This window comes from Ranitomeya variabilis, chromosome 4 (genome assembly GCF_051348905.1).
Source record: "Ranitomeya variabilis isolate aRanVar5 chromosome 4, aRanVar5.hap1, whole genome shotgun sequence".
NCBI lineage: Eukaryota > Metazoa > Chordata > Amphibia > Anura > Dendrobatidae > Ranitomeya > Ranitomeya variabilis.
Window position 1 is genome coordinate 620004547 of NC_135235.1, and position 15715 is coordinate 620020261.

A 15715-nucleotide genomic window follows, 5' to 3' on the forward strand; every position below is an offset into this window, starting at 1 on the left:
ATTGAATTACTGGCTTTTCACTAACACCGCTGCGTATTTCTCGCAAGTCACACTGCTGGTCCGTGTGGAATCCGTATTTTTCTCGCCCCCATAGACTTTCATTGGTGATTTTTTTGCGCAATACGGTGACAAACGCAGCATGCTGCGATTTTCTACGGCTGTACAAGACCGTATATTACGGATGCGTAATATACGGCTGATAGGAGCTGGGACATAGGGAATCATTGGGCCGTGTGTAATGCGAATTTTACGGAAGTATTTTCGGCGCTCATACGTCCGTAACACTCGCTAGTGTGACGCCGGCCTAATCCATCACCTCTCATACCCTAAAGGCGATTCGGTTAACGACGCGATACTCCCAGAAGAAGCATCAGTAACCTACACTTCATTTGACAGGGCAGTCGAGCTTGTGCAGACAGCCGGGCCTGGTGCCCTGCTGGCAAAATCAGACATAGAGTCAGCATTTCGCCTTTTGCCCGTTCACCCCGAGTGCTTCCACCTGTTAGGTTGTAAGGTGGACCAGCTCTTCTACTTTGACATGTGCCTGCCGATGGGCTGCTCCATCTCTTGTCATTATTTCGAGCTTTTCAGCACTTTTCTTGACTGGGTAGTGCGTTACGAAACCGGCAGCAATTCGATGGCTCATTACCTCGACGATTTTTGGTTCGTCGGGCCGAAAGACTCGAAGCTTTGCTATTTCCTCCTCCAAAAATTTAAATTTCTAACAAGTCATTTCGGCATACCTCTCTCAACAGAAAAAACGGTCGGCCCGTGTAATGTGCTGCCTTTCCTTGGCATAGAGATAGATACCAACGCAATGGTTTTTAGATTGCCAGAGGACAAATTGCAAAAAACTCTGAAAATGGTTGAAGATTTCTGCGTGGTTAAAAAAGTCACCCTCCAACAGATGCAGTCCCTGCTAGGTTTGCTCAATTTCGCTTGCCACGTAATGCCGGTGGGCAGAACCTTTTCACGCCAACTATCGCTGGCGACAAAGGGCATCTCCCAGCCAGGCCATAGAATTAGGCTTACTCGCACACTGAAGGAAGACTTGCTAGTCTGGAAAACATTCCTAAATTCCTACAACGGCCATACTTGCCTCATGTCTCAAGAAACGCTAAGTAAAGAGTTGGGACTAGCAGCGGGATGAAATCTCAGATACGGTTTTGTGGCAATCTACCAAGATCAATGGTGCAAAGCGAGCTGGCCAGCTCTGTGGGCCACCGCCGATTGGGGCCGCAACCCAGCCCTGCTAGAAGTTTTGCGATCGTAGCCGCAGTAGAGCTCTGGGGTGCACAACTAGAAAACAGAAAAATAAGATTCTTAACAAAACACCCCGGCACAGCAAAGAGCTTGAACAGCATGTCTTCTGCATCCCCACCTTTACTCGCACTGCTACGCCATTACTATGCTTAAAACACAACATCTGGTGTCGGGCCACAGTTACGTCGGTTGATCATAACCTTGTTAATGCTCTGTTATTTTCCGATTGGCAGGCCTTCAAAGCTCTCCTTCCGACCGTGCAACCATCGGGTGTCCAGTGTCCAACACTCCTTTTGTACACGGTAGCCAATCAATGATGCCACTGATCCGCGCATCAGTTACGCCGGCTACCTGGCAGGTTTACGGTAAGGCGTGGGACGAGTGGTGCTCCTTAATTCACAGAAGACCAGTCGATAGGTGCGATCGGGCGAGATGCGAGGTGTTGGTCGATCTTTTGAATTTGCTCAGGCAAAGGGGCACGTCAGGAACATCGGCGCAGCGTCATCTTTCCGGAATAGCCTTTTTCTTCCAGCTATTGGGGTGGGCAGATGTGACGAAGTATTTTTTCATCAGAAAAGCCGTTAAATGCTGGAAAAGGCTCCAACCTAGTCAGGATTGTCGTCGTCCCATTTATTTGAGACTACTGCATGATATTATCTCGATTTCCCAGTCGGTATGCAATTCCCAATACAAGTCAATTCTAGTGTCAGCCGCGTTTGCTATCGCCTTTTTCGGAGCGCTTCGGATTAGTGAGCTGGTACCGCGTTCAAAAACCTCATCAGAGGGCGGACTAATCAACGAAGACCTCGTCATATGTAACGATGCACTGCGCATTGGGGTGCGTAAATCCAAACGCGACCCTGCCTGTAGAGGGACGTGGGTCCTCGTTAAGTCGCCGGACGGTCCCGTTTGCCCACTTAACATAGTAAAAATATACACCGCAACAAAACGGGCGGGTAGATTCTTTTTTGTCACATGCAGACGGTTCCCCCCTTACCAAATACCAGTTCCACACAATTTTTAATCGGTGTCTCGAAGCCGTTAGCGTCGATCCATCAGAATACGGAACACATTCTTTCCGTATAGGGGCTGCTACCGAGGCGGCTAAGGCCGGGATCTCTGAGGCCGAAGTGCAGCGTTTGGGAAATCCGCATGCTTTGCCACACACATAAGACCTGACCTGCTTAAGTAACATATCTTGTCTTTTCCAGGCGTCCAAAAACCCGCAGTTTGGGTGGTTGGACATTCATACATCTACAGGGCAAAGAAACGGGCCGAATTTAGGCTTCAGGAATGTAGAGGTCAACTGGAGAGGGATAAGAGGCCTACAGTGGCAAAAAATCTTCCCAGAAGTCGTTGACATCGCCAAGAGGGCCAAAGGGCCGGTGATACTAGTCTTGCATGCCAGCGGCAACGATCTGGGAAAAGTGAGATGTATCGAGCTCAGTTCTTCGATGACAGCCGACATCGAGCGTTTCTTCTACCTGTTACCTGATATGATATTGGTGTGGTCGGAGATGGTGCCCGAGTGGCCTGGTACGGGGCTAAGGACCCAAGAGCCTTAGAACGATCAAGAAAAAAGGTCAATCTGAGAGTGGCAAGATTTGTAAAAGCAAAATTCGGTGTTGTAGTTCGCCACTACCAACTGGAAGGCGACAAATCAGGATTGTTGAGGCCCGACGGTATTCATCTCACGGACATTGGGCTCGATATATTTTTGACAGGTCTACAAGACGGGATTGAACAGGCCCTAACACTGATGGGTGGGGGTCGGAGTCACGTGTAGGTAGTACACATGATCCTCCGTGGCGGAAGTGGAGGGAGGGGCGAAGCATAGTAGCCACTCATTGGCTGGCCGCCCGTCGGTCGCAGACTGGGCCCAGGGCTGTGAGTCTGTTGCGAAATGTAATTTGCCCCTCCCTGCTTATCAAATTAATAAACTGTGACCGACTAGTTCAACCCATCTAAGCCTGTTCGTGTTGTCTTTTCGGGACTGGTGGTAGGGGGGAAGGCACTATTTACAACACACGGGTCTCCGCAGTCCAGTCATGCATGCCGACTTTCTAGTGCTTCCTGCTCTGCGCCTATCAGTTTAAGAGTACTTCGCTTCTGCAACAGAGGATGAAAGTCTGCCTCCCCAGAGATCTGCTGTTCAATTTTGGTTGTTTTGGAAATTTTCTGTCCAAAAAAAACGACGGGACAACTCTCTGACCCATGAGGAAGACGAGACCTTCCTTTAGGCCAGCCCCCTCCTGGCGTCCACGAACCCACCAGCGCTGGTCTGCTAGGCCTGTATCTAGCAGACTCTCTTCGGCATGATGGGGCGTTCCGACCTTGGATGTTTCTCAGGGTCGGCTGCCGTGTCCTTCACTATTCAAGGCCGGTGTTATGATCTCTGGTCCGGGACTCTGGTCCGGGACACCGAAACCTCAGACACCGCAGGCAGACCAGAGGGGGGGTCAGAACCACATACCCTACAGACAGTCCTGCCCACATGCACCAACAGCATATTACAGTTTTACAATACATAAGAAATGTATAAAATGAAACAAGCAAAGGCATAAAGTTATTCAATGCAAAAAAAATGCACTTTTATAAAATTAGAAATGTTTCTATATCTAATGTTAAAATGATATTTATCCAGTATTTCTATAAGTAAAAGTCTGAGATTTCTGTGGGAAATGGTAATTTGTTCTTTTTAACCCCTTAACGACCGCCGATACGCCTTTTAACGGCGGCCGCTAAGGGTACTTAAACCACAGCGCCGTTAATTAACGGCGCTGTGGAAAAAGTGAATAGCGCCCCCCAGAGTCGGATTTTCTCTGGGGTCTCGGTTGCCGAGGGTAGCCGAGACCCCAGAGAACATGATTCGGGGGGTTTTTACCGACCCCCGAGTTGCGATCGCCGGTAATTAACCGTTTACCGGCGGTCGCAACAAAAAAAAAAAAAACGCGATTTGCCGTTTAATTTCTCTGTCCTCCGATGTGATCGCACATCGGAGGACAGAGAAATGTGGTCCCCGATGGCCCCCAATAGCCCCCCAATACTTACCTACCTCCCCCGGTGCTCCTCGTGTCTCCCCATGGGCGCCGCCATCTTTTTTCCGGGAAAAAATGGCGGGCGCACGCGCAGTGCGCCCGCCGCCCGGCACCCGGATGTTCTTTGGGGTCTCGGCTGCCGGGGGTAGCCGAGACCCCAAAGAACATGATCGGGGTCGGTTTGCACCGACCCCTGCTTTGCGATCGCCGGTAATTAACAGTTTACCGGCGACCGCAAAAAAAAAAAAAAAAAAAAAAAGCGATCAGTTATTTCTCTGTCCTCTGATGTGATCGCACATCAGAGGACAGAGAAATAGGGGGATTCGGGGACCCTATCATACTCACCCGGGGTCCCTGGGTCCTCTTCTGTCTTCTCCTGCCGGCCGGCTTTTTCATCATGGCGGGCGCATGCGCAGTGCGCCCGCCATCTGCTGCCATCTGCCGGCCGGCAGGAGAAGACAAGTTGGGGCTAAAATTAGGGTTAGGGTTAGGGTTAGAGTTAGGGTTAGGGTTGGGGCTAAATTTAGGGTTAGGGTTAGGGCTAGGGTTAGGGTTAGGCTACTTTCACACTAGCGTTTTTTGGCTTCCGTCGCAATGCGTCGTTGGAGAAAAAACGCATCCTGCAAAAGTGCTTGCAGGATGCGTTTTTTCTCCATTGGCTTGCATTAGCGACGCATTGCGACGGATTGCCACATGTCGCATCCGTCGTGCGACGGATGCGTCGTGCTTCGGCGGACCGTCGACACAAAAAAAACTACATGTAACTTTTTTGTGCAACGTGTCCCACATATTTCAGTGCCACGTGCCACGTATTTAAGTGACACGTGCCACGTATCAAAGTGCCACGTGCCACATATTTCAGTGCCACGTATCAAAGTGCCACGTGCCACGTATCAAAGTGCAACGTGCCACGTATCAAAGTGCCACGTGCCACGTATCAAAGTGCCACGTGCCACATATTTCAGTGCCACGTGCCACGTATCAAAGTGCCACGTGCCACGTATCAAAGTGCCACGTGCCACATCTTTCAGTGCCACGTGCCACGTATTTAAGAGACACGTGCCACGTATCAAAGTGCCACGTGCCACATATTTCAGTGCCACGTGCCACGTATTTAAGTGACACGTGCCACGTATCAAAGTGCCACGTGCCACGTATCAAAGTGCCACGTGCCACGTATCAAAGTGCCACGTGCCACGTATCAAAGTGCCATGTGCCACGTATCAAAGTGCCACGTGCCACGTATCAAAGTGCCACGTGCCACGTATCAAAGTGCCACGTGCCACGTATCAAAGTGCCACGTGCCACGTATCAAAGTGCCACGTGCCACGTATCAAAGTGCCACGTGCCACGTATCAAAGTGCCACGTGCCACGTATCAAAGTGCCACGTGCCACATATTTCAGTGCCACGTATCAAAGTGCCACGTGCCACGTATCAAAGTGCCACGTGCCACATCTTTCAGTGCCACGTGCCACGTATTTAAGAGACACGTGCCACGTATCAAAGTGCCACGTATCACGTATTTCAGTGCCACGTATTTAAGTGACACGTATCACGTATAAGTGCCACGTGTCACGTATTTAATTGCCACATATTTAAGTGCCACGTATCAAGATTTTCCATGGAGAACAGACACATCCAGAGATATGTCTGCTCTCCACGGCTGCAGCAACACACTGACAGGAGCCATAGTTCCTGTCGGTGTGTCACTGCGCATGCGCGAGCGAGTTTACCGGCGGTCATTGACCCCGGCACTCTCGCTTAACGGCAGTGCTGCGTGGGAAAGTTCAACGCAGCTGTACTGCTGTTAACCGAGACGCCGGAGTCATTGAACTCCGGAACAGTACGCGATACACTGCTAGGAGCTTCGCTCCTGGCAGTGTATCGCCGGAGAGCAGCCGATCGGTGTGGGACACTCGTTTTATGGATTCTGCGGACAGGGAGTATGAATTTGGTTTATTATTTTTGGATTTTTTCCTGGAGGATCGAGGGCTTCGCCTACAAGTGTGCTGTTGGTGAGTATATACTCTGTGTTATATGTTGTATGTACTGTGTGTCATGTATGTGTATTGTGTGTAGGTGTTTTGTGTAACTTTACAATTGTGCTAAGTCGCCGGACACAGGGACAACTCTCCCATCCTAATACCGGATGGGAGTAGTAGTCCCATACGGCGACTTAGCACAATGGTGGCACTAGCGTCGCATGGGGACACACACACGCACACACACACACACACACAGAAGGACTCCATGCTGCTTCACTGGGGGGCGGGGGCTTCCCTCTTCCTGTCCGACGTCACGTCCGGTCCTGGGTGTCAACCCCTCCGTACAAAGACGCCGACACCCAGGACAAAGGCGCTGTGTGTGGAAGGTAATATGGGGCCCTAGGGGGATACGCAGACACGCCGCTGCGTAAAGAATTGACATGTCAATTCTTTTTACGCCGGCGTGTTTGCAGACAAAAGCGCCGCGTTTTTTTGCGGTGTGTCTGAACGGCAAAGTGAATTTCTCATTCACTTTGCCGGCAGACGAAAATGACATTGCGCATTTTTGAAAAGCGCCCGCAAAATAGCGCTCAAAAATGCGCTATGTCTGAAAGTAGCCTAAGGCTTCTTTCACACTTGCGTCGGTACGGGGCGGTCGCAATGCGTCGGCCCGATGTACCGACGCACGTTGTGAAAATTGTGCACAACGTGGGCAGCGGATGCAGTTTTTCAACGCATCCGCTGCCCAGTCTATGTCCTGGGGAGGAGGGGGCAGAGTTACGGCCACGCATCCGCGGAAATGGCGGACGCGACGTACAAAAAAAAGGTTACATTGAACTTTTTTTGTGACGACGGGGGCTAAAGTTATGGTTAGGGTTGGGGCTAAAGTTAGGGTTAGAGTTGGGATTAGGGTTAGGGTTTGGATTAGGGTTGGGATTAGTGTTACGTTTGGGATTAGGGTTGGGATTAGGGTTAGGGTTGGGATTAGGGTTAGGGGTGTGTTGGATTTAGGGTTTTGATTAGGGTTATGGTTAGGGTTGAGATTAGGGCTGTTTTGGGGTTAGGGTTGTGATTATCATTAGGGTTGTGATTAGGATTATGGATCGGGTTGAGATTAGGGTTAGGGCTGTGTTGGGGTTAGGGTTGGAGCTAGAATTGGGGGGTTTCCACTGTTTAGGTACATCAGGGGGTCTCCAAACACGACAGCCAATTTTGCGCTAAAAAAGTCAAATGGTACTCCCTCCCTTCTGAGCTCTGCCGTGCGCCCAAACAGTGGTTTACCCCCACATATGGGGCATCAGCGTACTCGGGATAAATTGGACAACAACTTTTGGGGTCCAATTTCTCCTGTTACCCTTGTGAAAATAAAAACTTGGGGGCTAAAAATCTTTTTTGTTGGAAAAAAATATATTTTTTTATTTTCACTACTCTGCATTATAAATTTCTGTGAAGCACTTGAGCTTTCAAAGTTCTCACCACATATCTAGATAAGTTCCTTAGGGGGTCTAGTTTCCAAAATTTGGTCACTTGTGGGGGTTTCTACTGTTTAGGTACATTAGGGGTCTGCAAACGCAACATAACGCCCGCAGACAATTCTATCAAAGTCTGCATTGCAAAATGGCGCTCCTTCCCTTCCGAGCTCTGCCGTGCGCCCAAACAGTGGTTTACCCCCACATATGGGGTACCAGCATACTCAGGACAAATTGGACAACAACTTTTGGGGTCCAATTTCTCTTGTTACCCTTGTGAAAATAAAAATTTGGGGGCTAAAAAAATCTTTTTTGTGGGAAAAAAAATATTTTTTATTTTCACTACTCTGCATTATAAACTTCTGTGAAGCACTTGGGCATTCAAAGTTCTCACCACATATCTAGATAAGTTCCTTGGGGGGTCTATTTTCCAAAATGGGGTCACTTGTTGGGGGTTTCTACTGTTTAGGTACATTAGGGGTCTGCAAAGGCAACATAACGCCCGCAGACAATTCTATCAAAGTCTGCATTCCAAAATGGCACTCCTTCCCTTCCGAGCTCTGCCATGCGCCCAAACAGTGGTTTACCCCCACATATGGGGTACCAGCATACTCAGGACAAATTGGACAACAACTTTTGGGGTCCAATTTCTCTTGTTACCCTTGTGAAAATAAAAACTTGGGGGCTAAAAAATCTTTATTGTTAAAAAATATATATTTTTTATTTTCACGACTCTGCATTATAAACTTCTGTGATGCACTTGGGCATTCAAAGTTCTCACTACACATCTAGATAAGTTCCATGGGGGGTCTAGTTTCCAAAATGGGGTCACTTTTGGGGGGTTTCTGCTGTTTAGGCACATCAGGGGCTCTCCAAATGCGACATGGCGTCCGATCTCAATTCCAGTCAATTTTGCATTGAAAAGTCAAATGGCGCTCCTTTGCTTCCGAGCTCAGCCATGCGCCCAAACAGTGGTTTACCCCCACATATGGGGTGTCGGCGTACTCAAGACAAATTGTACAACAGCTTCTGGGGTCCATTTTCTCCTGTTACCCTTGGTAAAATAAAAATTTGGAGGCAAAAAGATCATTTTTGTAGAAAAAATGCGATTTTTTTATTTTCACGGCTCTACGTTATAAACTTCTGTGAAGCACCTGGGGGTTTAAAGTGCTCACCACACATCTAGATAAGTTCCTTAAGGGGTCTAGTTTCCAAAATGGTGTCATATGTGGGGGGTCTCTACTGTTTAGGCACATCAGCGGCTCTCCAAACGTGACATGGCGTCCGATCTCAATTCCAGCCAATTCTACATTGAAAAAGTAAAACGACACTCCTTCTCTTCCAAGCTCTGCGGTGCGCCCAAACAGTGGTTTACCCCCATATATGGGGTATCGACGTACTCAGGAGAAATTGCAAAACAACTTTTGTGGTCTAATTTCTCCTGTTACCCTTGTGAAAATAAAAATTTGGGGGCAAAAAGATCATTTTTGTAGAAAAAATTAGATTTTTTATTTTCACGGCTCTACGTTATAAACTTCTGTGAAGCACTTGGGGGATCAAAGTGCTCACCACACATCTAGATAAGTTCCTTGGGGGGTCTAGTTTCCAAAATGGTATCACTTGTGGGGGGTTTCCACTGTTTAGGCACATCAGGGACTCTCCAAACGCGACATGGCATCCGATCTCAATTCCAGCCAATTCTGCATTGAAAAAGTCAAACGGTGCTCCTTCACTTCCAAGCTCTGCGGTGCGCCCAAACAGTGGTTTACCCCCATATATGGGGTATCGACGTACTCAGGAGAAATTGCACAACAACTTTTGTGGTCTAATTTCTCCCGTTACCCTTGTGAAAATAAAAATTTGGGGGCAAAAAGATCATTTTTGTAGAAAAAATGAGATTTTTTATTTTCACGGCTCTACGTTATAAACTTCTGTGAAGCACTTGGGGGTTCAAAGTGCTCACCACACATCTAGATAAGTTCCTTGGGGGGTCTAGTTTCCAAAATGGTATCACTTGTGGGGGGTTTCCACTGTTTAGGCACATCAGGGACTCTCCAAACGCGACATGGCATCCGATCTCAATTCCAGCCAATTCTGCATTGAAAAAGTCAAACGGTGCTCCTTCACTTCCAAGCTCTGCGGTGCGCCCAAACAGTGGTTTACCTCCACATATGGGGTATCGACGTACTCAGGAGAAATTGCACAACAACTTTTGTGGTCTAATTTCTCCTGTTACCCTTGTGAAAATAAGAATTTGTGGGCGAAAAAATCATTTTTGTGAAAACAAATGCGATTTTTTATTTTCACGGCTCTACGTTATAAACTTCTGTGAAGCACTTGGGGGTTCAAAGTGCTCACCACACATCTAGATAAGTTCCTTGGGGGGTCTAGTTTCCAAAATGGTGTCACTTGTGGGGGGTTTCCACTGTTTAGGCACATTAGGGGCTCTCCAAACGCGACATGGCGTCCGATCTCAATTCCAGCCAATTCTGCATTGAAACAGTCAAACGGTGCTCCTTCACTTCCAAGCTCTGCGGTGCGCCCAAACAGTGGTTTACCTCCACATATGGGGTATCAGCGTACTCAGGAAAAATTGCACAACAAAATTTGTGGTTAAATTTCTGTTTTTACACTTGTGAAAATTAAAAAAAATGGTTCTGAAGTAAAATGTTTGCAAAAAAAAGTAAAATGTTAATTTTTTTCTTCCACATTGTTTTAGTTCCTGTGAAGTACGTAAAGGGTTAATAAACTTCTTGAATGTGGTTTTGAGCAGCTTGAGGGGTGCAGTTTTTAGAATGGTGTCACACTTGGTTATTTTCTATCATATAGACCCCTCAAAATCACTTCAAAGGTGATGTGGTCCCTAAAAAAAACATGGTGTTGTAAAAATGAGAAATTGCTGGTCAACTTTTAACCCTTATAACTCCCTAACAAAAAAAAAAATTGTTTCCAAAATTGTGCTGATGTAAAGTAGACATGTGAGAAATGTTATTTATTAACTATTTTTTGTGACATATCTCTCTGATTTAAGGGCATAAAAATACAAAGTTTGAAAATTGCAAAATTTTAAAAATTTTCGCCATATTTCCATTTTTTTCATAAATAATCGCAAGTAATATCGAAGAAATGTTACCACTAACTTGAAGTACAACATGTCACGAAAAAACAATCTCCGAATCAGCGGGATCCGATAAAGCGGTCCAGAGTTATAACCTCATAAAGTGACACTGGTCAGAATTGTAAAAATTGGCTCGGTCATTAAGTACCAAATTGGCTCTGTCACTAAGGGGTTAAACTAGTTCTGAATGTAAATAAAACATTGCTCTGATTAAAGGGAACCTGTCACCCCGTTTTTTCCATATGAGATAAAAATACCGTTAAACAGGGCCTGAGCTGTGCGTTACAATAGTGTATTTTGTGGACCCTGATTCCCCACCTATGCTGCTGAAATACGTTACCAAAGTCGCCGTATTCGCCTGTCAATCAGGCTGGTCTGGTCAGATGGGCGTGGTGACATCGCTGTTTCTTCCCCCAGATCTTGCTTATTTTTCCGTTGGTGGTGTAGTGGTTTGCGCATGCCCAAGTGCCGAATCCACTGCACAGGGGAGGAAAAAGCGCGATCTGTGCTATTCCCCTGGTGATCGGTGGGGGCGGCCATCTTCCTGTGGCCGCGCGTGCGCAGATGGAGCGCTCTGCTGCCCGGGGCTTCAGGAAAATGGCCGCGGGATGCCGCGCGTGCGCAGATGGAGATCGCGGCGGCCATTTTCCTGAAGCCGAGATGTGAACTCTGCTTCAGGAAAATAGCAGCCGCGATCTCCATCTGCGCACGCGCGGCATCCCGCAGCCATTTTCTTGAAGCCCCGGGCAGTAGAGCGCTCCATCTGCGCACACCCGGCCACAGGAAGATGGCCGCCCCCACCGATCACCAGGGGAATAGCGCAGATCACACTCTTTTTCCTCCCCTGTGAAGTTGATTTGGCACTTGGGCATGCGCAAACCACTACGCCACCAACGGAAAAATAAGCAAGATCTGGGGGAAGAAACAGCGATGTCACCACGCCCATCCGATAAGACCAGCCTGATTGACAGGCGAAAACAGCTACTTTGGTAACGTATTTCGGCAGCATAGGTGGGGATTCAGGGTCCACAAAATACACTATTGTAATGCACAGCTCAGGCCCTATTTAACGGTATTTTTATCTCATACGGAAAAAACGGGGTGACAGGTTCCCTTTAAGTCTCCACACTGTATTTTAGCCTTTCATTTCATGCATAGGGCAGGACAAGCCCATGATGTATCTGTGTAACACATGGAAGGTGCTATAATAACAGGCTTAGGCTGGTTTCACCAGCGTTCGGTAGGGCTGCGGATGGCAGCCTTCTTCCTCCGCTAAGCCCTGCCCACTGCCACACCTCTTTCTTCAGCTCTGCCTACATCTGCATGCGTCCTGCATACCCTATCTTTAACATTGGGTACGCAGTCTATGCGGATGCCTCCGCTTGCGTTGTTTTGACGCTGCGCCGACCGCAACAAAATGCAACATGTTGCGTTCGACGCAGTTCAGTGCAACGTCAATACGATGCATGCCTGCGTACCCAATGTTAACCCCTTCATGACCCAGCCTATTTTGACCTTAATGACCTGGCCATTTTTTGCAATTTAGTGTCCCTTTTATGTTCCATTTTGGAAATTAGACCTCCCAAGGAACTTATCTAGATGTGCAGTGAGCACTTTGAACCCCCAAGTGCTTCACAGAAGTTTATAACGCAGAGCCGTGAAAATAAAAAAATCATTTTTCTTTTCTCAAAAATTATTTTTCAGCCCGGAATTTTTTATTTTCACAAGGGTAACAGGAGAAATTGGACCCCAAAAGTTGTTGTACAATTTGTCCTGAGTACACTGATACCCCATATGTGGGGGGGAACCACTGCTTGGGCACAGGTCGGGGCTCGGAATGGAAGTAGTGACGTTTTGGAATGCAGACTGATGGAATGTTCTGCGGGCGTCACGCGGCGTTTGCAGAGCCCCTGATGTCCCTAAACAGTAGAACCCCCCCACAAGTGACCCCATTTTGGAAACTAGACCCCCAAAGGAACTTATCTAGATGTGTGGTGAGCACTCTGAACCCCCAAGTGCTTCACAGAATTTTATAACGCAGAGCCGTGAAAATAAAACATATTTTTTTTCCCCACAAAAATAATTTTTTAGCCCCCATTTATTTTATTTTCCCAAGGACGCTTATGCCCCATTTGTGGGGGTGTACCATTGTTTGGGCTCACATCGGGGCTCGGAAGGGAGGGAGCACCTTTTGACTTTTTGAACTCAAGATTGGCTGGAATCAATGGTGGCGACATGTCGCGTTTGGGACCCCCTGATGTGCCTAAACAGTGGAAACCCCTCAATTCTAACTCAAACACTAACCTCAACACACCCTTAACCCTAATCCCAACTCTAACCATAACCCTAACACACCCCTAACCACAATCCTAGCCCCAACACACCCCTAACCCTAATCCCCACCATAACCCTAACCCCAACACACCCCTAACCATAACCCTAACCACAAGCCTAACCCAAACACACCCCCAACCCTAATCTTAACCCTATTTCCAACCCTAACCCTAATCCCAACCCTAAGGCTATGTGCCCACGTTGCAGATTCGGGTGCAGATTTTTCCGCACCGTTTTTGAAAAATCCGCAGGTAAAACGCACTGCGTTTTACCTGCAGATTTCCAGTGTTTTTTGTGCGGATTTCACCTGCGGATTCCTATTGAGGAGCATGTGTAAAACGCTGCGGAATCCACACAAAGAATTGACATGCTGCGGAAAATACAGCGCAGCGTTTCAGTGCGGTATTTTCTGCACCATGGGCACAGCGGATTTGGTTTTCCATAGGTTTACATGGTACTGTAAATGTGATGGAAAACTGCTGCAAAACCGCAGCAGCCTATCCGCTGCGGATCCGCAACCAAATCCGCACCATGTGCACATAGCGTAATTCTAACCCTAACCCTAATTGCAACCCTAACCCTAATTCTAACCCTAATTGCAACTCTAACCCTAGCACTAACCCTAGTTCTAACCCTACCCCTAAGTTCTAACCCTAACCCTAGTGGAAAAATAAAAGTAAATATATTTTCTTTATTTTATTATTGTCCCTACCTATGGGGGTGATAAAGGGGGGGTTCATTTACTATTTTTTTTTATTTTGATCACTGTGATAAAACCTATCACAGTGATCAAAATGTACCTGTAATGAATCTGCCGGCCGATTCGGCGGGTGCACTACACATGCGCCTGCCATTTTGGAAGATGGCGGCGCCCATGAAGAAGACGGACGGACACTGGGAGGGACACCGGAGGTCGGTAAGTATGGGGGGTGGGATCGGAGCACGGGGGAGCGGACAGGAGGACGGAGGGGAGCGGGGGATATGACAGGACGGAGGGGAGGAGATCAGTGGGGGGGCAGATCGGGGTCTCCAGCCATGGCCGATGCTATTGCAGCATCGGCCATGGCTGGATTGTAATATTTCACCAATTTTCATAGGTGAAATATTACAGATTGGCTATTTCACTTTCAACAGCCAATCAGAGCGATCGCAGCCACGGGGGGGGGGGTTGGGGGCGAAGCCACCAGCCACCCCCCCTGGGCTGAAGTACCACTCCCCCTGTCCCTGCAGGTTGGGTAAAATTGGAGTAAACCCTTTCACCCGATCTGCAGGGATGCCTCCATGACGCCACATAGGTGTCACAGGTCGGATTGGCATCGACTTTCATGACGCCTACATGGCGTCAAAGGTCGGGAATGGGTTAAAGATAGGGGACGTAGGCGGAGCTGAAGGAAGAGGAGCAGCAGTGGGCGGGGCTTAACAGAGGAAGAAGGCTGCCATCCGCAGCCCTGCCGAACGCTAGTGTGAAACCAGCCTTAGGCCGGTTTCACACGTCAGTGGCTCCGGTACGTGAGGTGACCGTTTCCTCACGTACCGGAGCCACTGACACACGTAGACACATTAACATCAATGCATCTGTGCAGATGTCATTGATTTTTTGCAGGCCGTGTCTCCGTGTGCCAAACACGGAGACATGTCAGTGTTCGTGGGAGCGCACGTATTACACGGACCCATTAAAGTCAATGGGTCCGTGTAAAACACGTACCGCACACGGACGTTCTCTGTGTGCCGTGCAGGAGACAGCGCTCCAGTAAGCGCTGTCCCCCCCACATGGTGCTGAAGCTGCGATTCATATCTTCTGTGCAGCAGCGTTTGCTGTAAAGAAGATATGAATAATCCATTTTTTTAGTGGTATTTCGTGTTTAAAATAAAGCTCCATGTCCCCACCCCCTGTGCGCCCCCGCTGTTCTGAAAATACTCACCCGGCTCCCTCGTTGGCTGTCGCTGCTTCCTGTCCTGGCCGCACCTTCTATTGTATGCGGTCACGTGGGGCTGCCGATTACAGTCATGAATATGTGGCTCCAACTCCCATAGGGGTGGAGCCGCATATTCATTACTGTAAATGAGCGGCCCCACGTGACGTAAACTTTAGCGCTGTGTCCTGCACGGTGTGTGTGGTACCCAGTGGGCACACGAGAGGCACACTGATGAGATGTGCCACAGAAACGCAGGGGCACACGGACACGGATAATTCCAGTACCGTTTTTTTCCGGTACCGGAATTATCTGGACATGTGGGACAGGCCTTAGACAGGTAAACCACTTTTGAAACAATGTTCACTTGTATAAGCGCTTAGCCCCTTAGTGACGGAGCCAATTTTTTAAAATCTGACCGGTGTCACTTTATGTAGTAATAACTCGGGAATGCTTCAACATATCCCATTGATTTTGAGATTTTTTTTTTTTTTGTGACATATTAGATCGCATAGCATTTGGACCAATGTTAATCTATAGGGCACCGTTTTTTTTTTCCACGGCCGTATTATATGTGCGAGTGAAATTGCAGT